The sequence below is a fragment of the Microtus ochrogaster genome, chromosome X (assembly GCF_000317375.1).
Source record: "Microtus ochrogaster isolate Prairie Vole_2 chromosome X, MicOch1.0, whole genome shotgun sequence".
Classification (NCBI taxonomy): Eukaryota; Metazoa; Chordata; class Mammalia; order Rodentia; family Cricetidae; genus Microtus; species Microtus ochrogaster.
Genome location: NC_022026.1, coordinates 16,518,435 through 16,526,843, shown reverse-complemented (window position 1 = coordinate 16,526,843; position 8,409 = coordinate 16,518,435). Strand labels below are relative to the sequence as shown.

General features: G+C 39.6%; 1 pseudogene; it reads right to left on the bottom strand.

The window, feature by feature from the left end:
- Positions 1-2,804: 2,804 nt before the first annotated feature.
- Positions 2,805-2,919, bottom strand: LOC113457481 (annotated as a pseudogene).
- Positions 2,920-8,409: the final 5,490 nt, after the last annotated feature.

Sequence of the window (8,409 nt, the reverse complement as noted above, 5' to 3'; positions counted from 1 at the left end):
GAGTAATAGAAGAATACAAAAGCATTACATAATTCATAGTATCTAAAGAAAACTTATAACTCTGAGATTTGTGTTGGTAAAATAAATCAATCCTGAACTTCTCTGACATCATTGTGTGTGTGTGTGTGTGTGTGTGTGTGTGTGTGTGTGTGTGTATGCATGTGCGGACATGTGCACATCCACGCACGTGCAAGTGCATGCACACTTACATTTGTAAAAGAAAATCCCAGCAACTGAGAACTTTGGAGCACAGACAATTTTGGACAATTACTTTATTCTACCCTCACTCCATTCTCTGGTGGGAAATATGGAGAGAAGTGAATCTAGGCCTCCAACATGCTAGGCAACTGGTCTACCACTAAGGTCTGCCTCCAGCCCAAATTCTAAGCTTTTAAAATATTTCAATTATTTTAAAATAATCAACTTCTCATACTATTTAAAAATGGTAAATAATAACTGAGAGAATTTTATCTATATGCATACTTTTAAGTACTCTGAGCATATTATAACTACTATCAAGCAAATAAAAGTCCAATTCTGTCAAAAATATGCTTTCAATAAAGACAGCTTCTTTTTTTTACTACTTTTTGTTTTACTACTATTAAGATTTTTCATGAAAACATGTTCTAGTGAAAATTAGCATCCTTAATATCAGATTTTTCATATTATAATTTAACTTGTTTGCTAATGCTGTGGGCTTCATAAACTAGGAAACTAAGATAAAAATGTGCTTTCGTGTCATATAAACTCTTAGCTAAAGAGAACTATTTCTACATATACGTCATTTTAGAAAGTAAATAACCAGGTTTCTTTACATCTTTAACCCTCTTTCTCTCCCTGTCTCTCTCCCTCCCCCTACTCTCCCTCCTCTTCTGTCTTCTCCTTTTCCATCTTCTTTTCTTTCTTGAAATTTGCTAATCAGCCAATTAGGGATTCCAACAATTATAAATGTCAGGGAAGGGAGACAGGAAAGACAAATAGGAAAGTAGTCAAGGTAGAAGAAAATCACTTCGCTGTAAAGAGTGTCTACCGTGAACCCCTTAGAGAATTTCCACTGCACCTTGATGGACTTGTTGTTCCCAGTCTCCACCCCTCCCACCTTCCCTCCCTATTATAATTGTTAGGTCAGTTAATTGGCTGATTAAGGATACCCTGGCATTTTTATTAACTGGCAATTAGAATCAGTCCCTGAGGCACAGAAGATCCTCCTGATTGGGGGTGTCACTTAGGTTATAAAGATTAATAAAGTCAATTGAGCTTTAGGGTCTGGTTTAGTTAATTTAATCTTCTATATGGATATTTTAGGAACATCCATCATTCTAATATTATCTCAGTTGCTTTCAAGATAAACTGAATTAATTCCAGAATAGCAATCATTTATCTTTAAAAACAGGAATAATCCATATAGAAATATTGTAAAGATATCAAATAGTCAAAAGCTGTAAAGGTATCTTCACCTGCTAAACTGATGTGTCGTATACTTTAGACACAATCCTCCATTTCTTTTCTTCCAGGACCATTCCAATAGAAGACCCAAGCTTCTCATTAAACAAATCCACAAGACTATGATATGTACTATGCCCTAATCCCTTTAGCCTATGTAAATCTTCTCACACCCTCTTTCTATAACTTCTCTAAGAAAAGTTGGCACATATGAAATGCTGTTCGTTGTACAGGGTGTCCAGTTACAGGCAAAACAATTGTTCTCTTACATTGCAAACATTTTGCGTGATTATAAGAGAAGAGTGTATCATATTAAAATGACTTGAATACACAACTTTAGAAGAAGAATATTCTGCAGAATCAGTACTATCTGTGCATTTAGTCCTAAGAGGGACAAATCCCAGGGAAATGGTTAAGGCGAACTAAAGCAGAGTCTCCACCCTAGACTTTGGATCAGGTATGGTCCAGAGGAAAAGTCCTGCCTCTTCCAAATACTTAAAAGTCTAACTTTGGTTTGGACCTTGAGATTCCTGTCCAGTGCTCCAATGTGGGTCTCTGTCTCCTTTCATCGCCTGATGAAGGTTAATATTCAGGAGGATGCCTGTATGTTTGTCTTTGGATTCACCTTCTAATTAGCTTCTCTAGGATCGCGAATTATAAGCTCATTGTCCTTTATTTATGGCTAGAAACCAAATATGAGTGAGTACATCCCATGTTCCTCTTTTTGGGTCTGGCTTACCTCACTCAAATCAGGGCAGAAGGAGGGGGAGCATGAGCAAGGAACTCAGGACCGTGAGGGGTACACCCACACACTGAGACAATGGGGATGATCTTTCGGGAATTCACCTGGTCTTGGTCTAGCCTGGGTCTGAAAAAGCATGGGATAAAACCGGACTTACATAGCAGACAATGAGGACTACTGAGAACTCAAGAACAATGGCAATGGGTTTTTGATCCTACTGCACATACTGGCTTTGGGGGAGCCTAGGCAGTTTGGATGCTCAACTTACTAAACCTGGATGGAGGTGGGCGGTCCTTGGACTTCCCACAGGTCAGGGAACCCTGATTGCTCTTCAAGCTGATGAGGGAGAGTGACTTGATCGGGGGAGGGGGAGGGAAATGGGAGGCGGTGGCGGGGGGGGAGGCGGAGATCCTTAATTGAATAATAAAATTTAATAAAAAAAATAGATCACAAAAAAAATAAAAAATAAATAAAGCTAAAAAAAAAAGTCTAACTTTGGCTTGGCCCAAGCTTATATGAGCCCTCAGTTTTTTATTTTCCCTTTTTCCTAGAAACATTTTAATAATAATTTAGAGAAGTATGCCCAATAAGTGGCATCTCACAGCTTCTTAACAGTGAAGAATGCTACTTGTGCAAGACAAAAATCTGATATAGGTTTGCCAATAAACAAGAACAGGGTCTTCAACAGCCAGGAAAAGAGACGACCACAGCCAGCAGGTACCAAAGGCACAAAACAGAACTCACTTTGTACGCTGAAGGAAAAGATAAAGAGACAATATCAAAGCATCTTTTTTTCAGACTTGACACATAGTAAATATTCAATAACCAGCCATGACTACTGGCATACATATCTTTCCTCATTCGGTTTCCTAGATGCTTGAGTAAACTAATAGGCCATGATTGGTATCATACATGGTCTAAGAACTTGGAAGAACACAGAGGATAGATGTCAGAAAACATAATTTCAGCTTAGAAAGAAAAGAATAAATTTGATCACAGTAAACCCATGGTTAGGGAAATGTTTCCTTTTAGAATCTGGGACTAGGTCAAGTTATCAGGACTCAGAAGGATTTGATGTCCTGTTCAAAAACAAGCAGGTATTTACAAAAGCTGTTGCAGTCTGGGATATTAGAGATACTAGTTAATTTTCACTAGCACATGTCTTCACAAAAAATCTTAATAATAGTAAAACAGAAGAATTACGTGAGACAACTTGGTATCTCCTGAATACAGAGGTGAAAAGAATGGACTCAAGAGTGAGATCTTGATTTTAATCTCTGCTGCTTCTAACTGTTTGATATTAAGCAGCATAGTTAGCCTTTTGTATTAGTTAATTATATTCCTATGATCAAATACCTGGCAACAAGTAAGTCACAGGAGGAAGGATTTGTTTGGCCCCAGGGTTTGAGGCTATAGTCCCCTATGGCCAGGAAGGCATGGCAGCAGGAGTTGCTTCTGACTGTGGCTGCAGGAATCTGAGGCTGAGTTCTTACCTTGTAGCAGATGAGAGAGAAGTATAAGGCCCAGGATTTCAGCTGAAGCTCTCATTTCCCCACTCTTACTCAGCCCAGGACCCCTCTCCATGAGATGGTATCTCCCACATACAGATCATGTCTTCCCTTCTCAGTTAACCTGTTCTGAAAGAAATCCCTCACAAACACACCCAAGAATGTACCTCTTCAGTGCTCTACATTTTTCTTAACCCAGTCCAGCTGATAATCAAAATTAACCATCACTCCTCTCTACTCCTCCATTTTTCTTCCTGTAAGACAAGAGGGTAATAAGTTCTAACTTATCATCCACGTAATCAACACTACATGAGTCACTACTTGCAAAAACATTTACAAGAGTCCCCTACAAAATGAGTTAAGCACAAAATTTGTTAAATAAGCAAAACTCACAAGGTCCTTAGTAATGTTCACTTTGTCTTTCTGTCAACTGATCCTCTTTTCCTCCAAATAATGAACTTAAATGAGCTGTGCAAGGTGGCAATTGGTCCTAAAAGACAAAAGGGAAACAGTGAAGGAACCAGAACTAGAAAAGTTGCCCTTACCCCTTGAGAGAGCAGGCCCTGCACCTCACCTGGGCAGTACACTAGAGCCAACCCTATGGGCAGAAGTGTGGATGAGCCAGCCCTTAAGTTGTGAGCAGAGGAGACCTGTCCCCATTACCCATCTGTCTGGAAGCAGCATGGGAAGTGGAGACATGCCCGCCTCCCTCCTGCCTATCAATGCCTGAGGCAGATGGGAGAGCTGGCCCTGATGTTAAAAGAGCTGCAGAGCTGTCCCTGCCTCCTGCCAGCTGCAACCCTTGGGAGAGCAGGCCTTGTACCTGCAGGGCAGAGCACAATAGTCAACCCTGTTGGCAGAGGTGTGGGTGGGCAGCCTCTGAAGTTGTGAGCATGGGAGAGCTAGCTGTCCCCATTACTTACCTGTCAAGTGGTGGCACGGGTTGGGGAAAGATGCCCTCCCCTTCCACCTCAGTCCAGAAGTGCCTGAGGTAGGTGGGATAGCTGGCCCTGACCCTTATCAGCTATAGGAGAGTGGCCCCTATACCTCTACACGGTAAAGCTGGCCCTGAAGGTGTAGATGTGGGAGAACGGACCCTAAAGATGTGAAAGCAGAATTGGCCCTGCCCCTTGCTCAGGGTGAACTATCCAGGACAATGCAGGAGAGCTCACCCTGGTGGGGAAGACAGGGGAGATCTGGTGGGCTGACCAACCCTGCAACTACCCAGGCCCAGAACCAGGGCTATGTGTTAGCCCACTCCAACATCCACCCCATCTGTGATCTGCTGGAGCATGAGGATAGGGAGTGCTCAGTTCTGTGGACCCACAACACAGGACAGTAACAGACTGTCCAGGGAGTCTCAGTGATGGCCCAGCATCGATAGTGTAAGCAGAGATCGGGGCCTCAAACCAGACCAGAGATTCTTTGCAATGAACTCCTGGATGTAAAAATGGAGCAGCAAAGGGGTTTCCTGCTTGACTCACTGTGTCACACTGCAGCTTCCATGACGAGATTTGTCCTTTCTCCCTTTTCTCTTCTTTTTTTCTCTCAAATCTTACTTTGTTTTATCCTGGGGGGGGGTAGAGAGATGGGTAAGATTGGGAGGCATGGTGTAAAAGACAAAAAGAATCAATAAAAACAAATTTTAAAAAGGAAAAACTTGCACTTACCTTACTTTTTTGGTTTCCTAATCCACTATGCCACAGACACATGGTGACAGACAGACATGGGTAATTATCACCATTATTAACTTTTGAACCTGTGAGGAAATGGGGAAGGATCACTCTACCATGGGACCAACTGGAAAGGCTGTGTAGTCCGTCTTTAAACATTGATTCTTTCTTCGACTCTCCTTTTCCTATGAGACACAAAACACAAACTCCCTCCTTGAAAATAACTCAGGGGCTAGAGATATAGCCCAGGGGTTAAGAGTCCTGGCTGCTCTTCCAGAAACCCCAGGTTCAATTCCCAGCACTCACATGGGGACTCAAAGCCATCTCTAACTCCAGATCCAGTAGATAAAATACCCTATTCTGATATTTGTGGGCACTGAGCATTCTTGTGGTACACAGACATAAATGCAGACAAAACACCCATACACATGAACTAAAAAAAAAAAAACTAAAACAATTCAGATGAAAACAGAATTGTGAGTTGGAAGCTCTATCATTGAGTTTTATCTTCTGACTATTGTGAGGTGACATACCCACAGATGGGGGAAGCGACTTTAGTAAAAGGATTAAAGTCATGTTTTCCCAATATCTTTAGATTCAATATAAAGCTGCAATTTGAAAAGAATGGTGGGCTGTTCTCATTCCAACATTTGCCATTTGTATTCCTTGCAGACTGACATGCCTTCCAGTCTGCATGACACTTCATGATTTCTGTTTGCATGGAACATTCCAAGACAAATTGAGTGTCCTGATCAGCATATCTTGGCCTTCCTCCTCTCCCATGCCCAGATTTGTATAATTAACACATACAAGAACTAGAGTTTAAGGGCATCTGAGGGGTAAAACTAAGTAGTAAATGCTGCCCTTTCATGGTTGGGTTTTCTCATTTCTTCCCATAATTTTATCAGCTATCTATTAGTCTTCATTAGTCTTTTTATGGCAATTCAGTTACTGTAGCAAGATTTCTCAAAGTTGAGTTTTTACCCCGACTATGAACTTAACAATCACACAACCAGCATTCGTCCAAAAATTAACATAGCAAGAGGTGGGGGCTGGAGAGATCACCCAGGGTTTTAAAATAATCATTGGTTTTTGCAGAGACTCAGATTCAGTTCTCAGTACCTGCAAAGGGGTTTATGACCATCAGTAAATCCAGTTCCAGGGGGATCTGGTGCCCTCTTCTGGCTTCAGTGGGCATCAGGCGTGCATGTGGTGCACATACATATGTGCAAGAAAAACACTCATATGTAAGGCAGCTAACTGTGTTTTTCAAAAAAGAAGAATATTTTAAAAGTATCACAGGGCACCAGTAGAATGGAAGAAAAGATATATAATTTAGAGATAAAAGGGGGATTTCTGCTTTCAAAATTAGCTCTCATTTTATATGTAAAGAAATACAAGTTCAGGGTAGACACAGAATTATTGAGAAAACAAGTATATGCAGAAGCAGGTAAATCTTGCGTATTCAAGGTCAGTGTAGTCTGCAAAGCAAATTCACTATGTAGCCAGAGCTACAGAGTGAGACCGTGTCTCTAAATTTAAAAGACTTAGAGATAATTATAGCTAAATCACACTGGATTTAAAGAAATTAAAAAACATTTAATAACACATTTTTTCCCATAATTTTATTAGCTATCAGTTTTCATTTGTTAATGAAAAGCCATACCTTAACACAGCATTCTGGATGAACATGAATGATATTTCTTGCTATGTTATAGATCAGTAGTTCATGCAACTGAACTTCCATTTCTCTCCCATTAAAATTGCTTATTTGCCTCATCTGGGTGTATATTCAAATGATAATAAGATACATAATATATAAGTTTGACCCTGATAGTAGGTTTTGCTGTTTCTAGGGGACTTTTTTTTTAATTGGTTGCATCATGTGTTAGATCTGATTCTTCCACACCATTGTTAATACTGATGATTACTCAGAACACTACTGAAAGGAAAACAACTAGAAGGGGTCTCACCGAAACAAGGAAACAGAAGCACAATGTCCTAAAGAAAGAGAGATGGTTTTCATTTTATGGTTCTGACTACAAAATGCATTCCATTCTATGAAATGTGCATATGAAAAGTGTTTTATCAGCAAAAGAAAGAAAAGAAAAGAAAAGAAAAGAAAAGAAAAGAAAAGAAAAGAAAAGAAAAGAAAAGAAAAGCTACTGGATTTGCAATCCTGTACTGATTTCAGGGTCTTTGAATTAGAACACATTTCTAGAAATAGAAAACTGAGTAATGTAAAGAAATTACTCTTCTCAAATTCAAATAATAACCTGCTTTGTGGAGTTATGATACTTTATTTCACATAAGAGCTGTTATCTTTCTGTTGAGTAAAAAATTTCATCAATGAGATTATATGCTAATCTCTCCGGGGAGCATAGTTTTTTAACCAACAGGAGAATTATTTTACAATGCTAATAATTCCTCCCTACAGTTAGTGCTTTGATTTTTATTAAATTTCTTAACATATTGGGAAGCTTTTGTAAAACAAAGGACATGGTCAACAAGACAAAACGGTAGCCTACAAAATGGGAAAAGATCTTCACCATCCCCACATCGAACAGAGAATTGATTTCCAAAATATACAAAGAACTCAAGAAATGGGTCATCAAAAGAACAAATAATCCAATAAAAAATGGGACACAGACATAAACAGAAAACTCTTAACAGATTAATCAAAAATGACTGACAGACACTTAAGGAAATACTCAACATCCTTAGTCATCAAAGAAATGCAAATCAAAACAACTCTGAGATTCCATCTTAAACCTGTCAGAATGGTCATGATCAAAAACACTGATGATACTTTATGCTGGAAAGTATGTGAGGTAAGGGGAACACTTCTGCATTGCTGGTGCGAGTGCAAACTTGGACAACCACTTTGGAAATCAGTATGGCAGTTTCTCAGAATATTGGGAATCAATCTACCTCAAGACCCAGTAATAACAGTCTTGAGCATATACCTAAAGGATGCTCGATCATACCACAAGGACATGTGCTCATCTGTGTTAATACCAGCATTATTTCTCATAACCAGAAT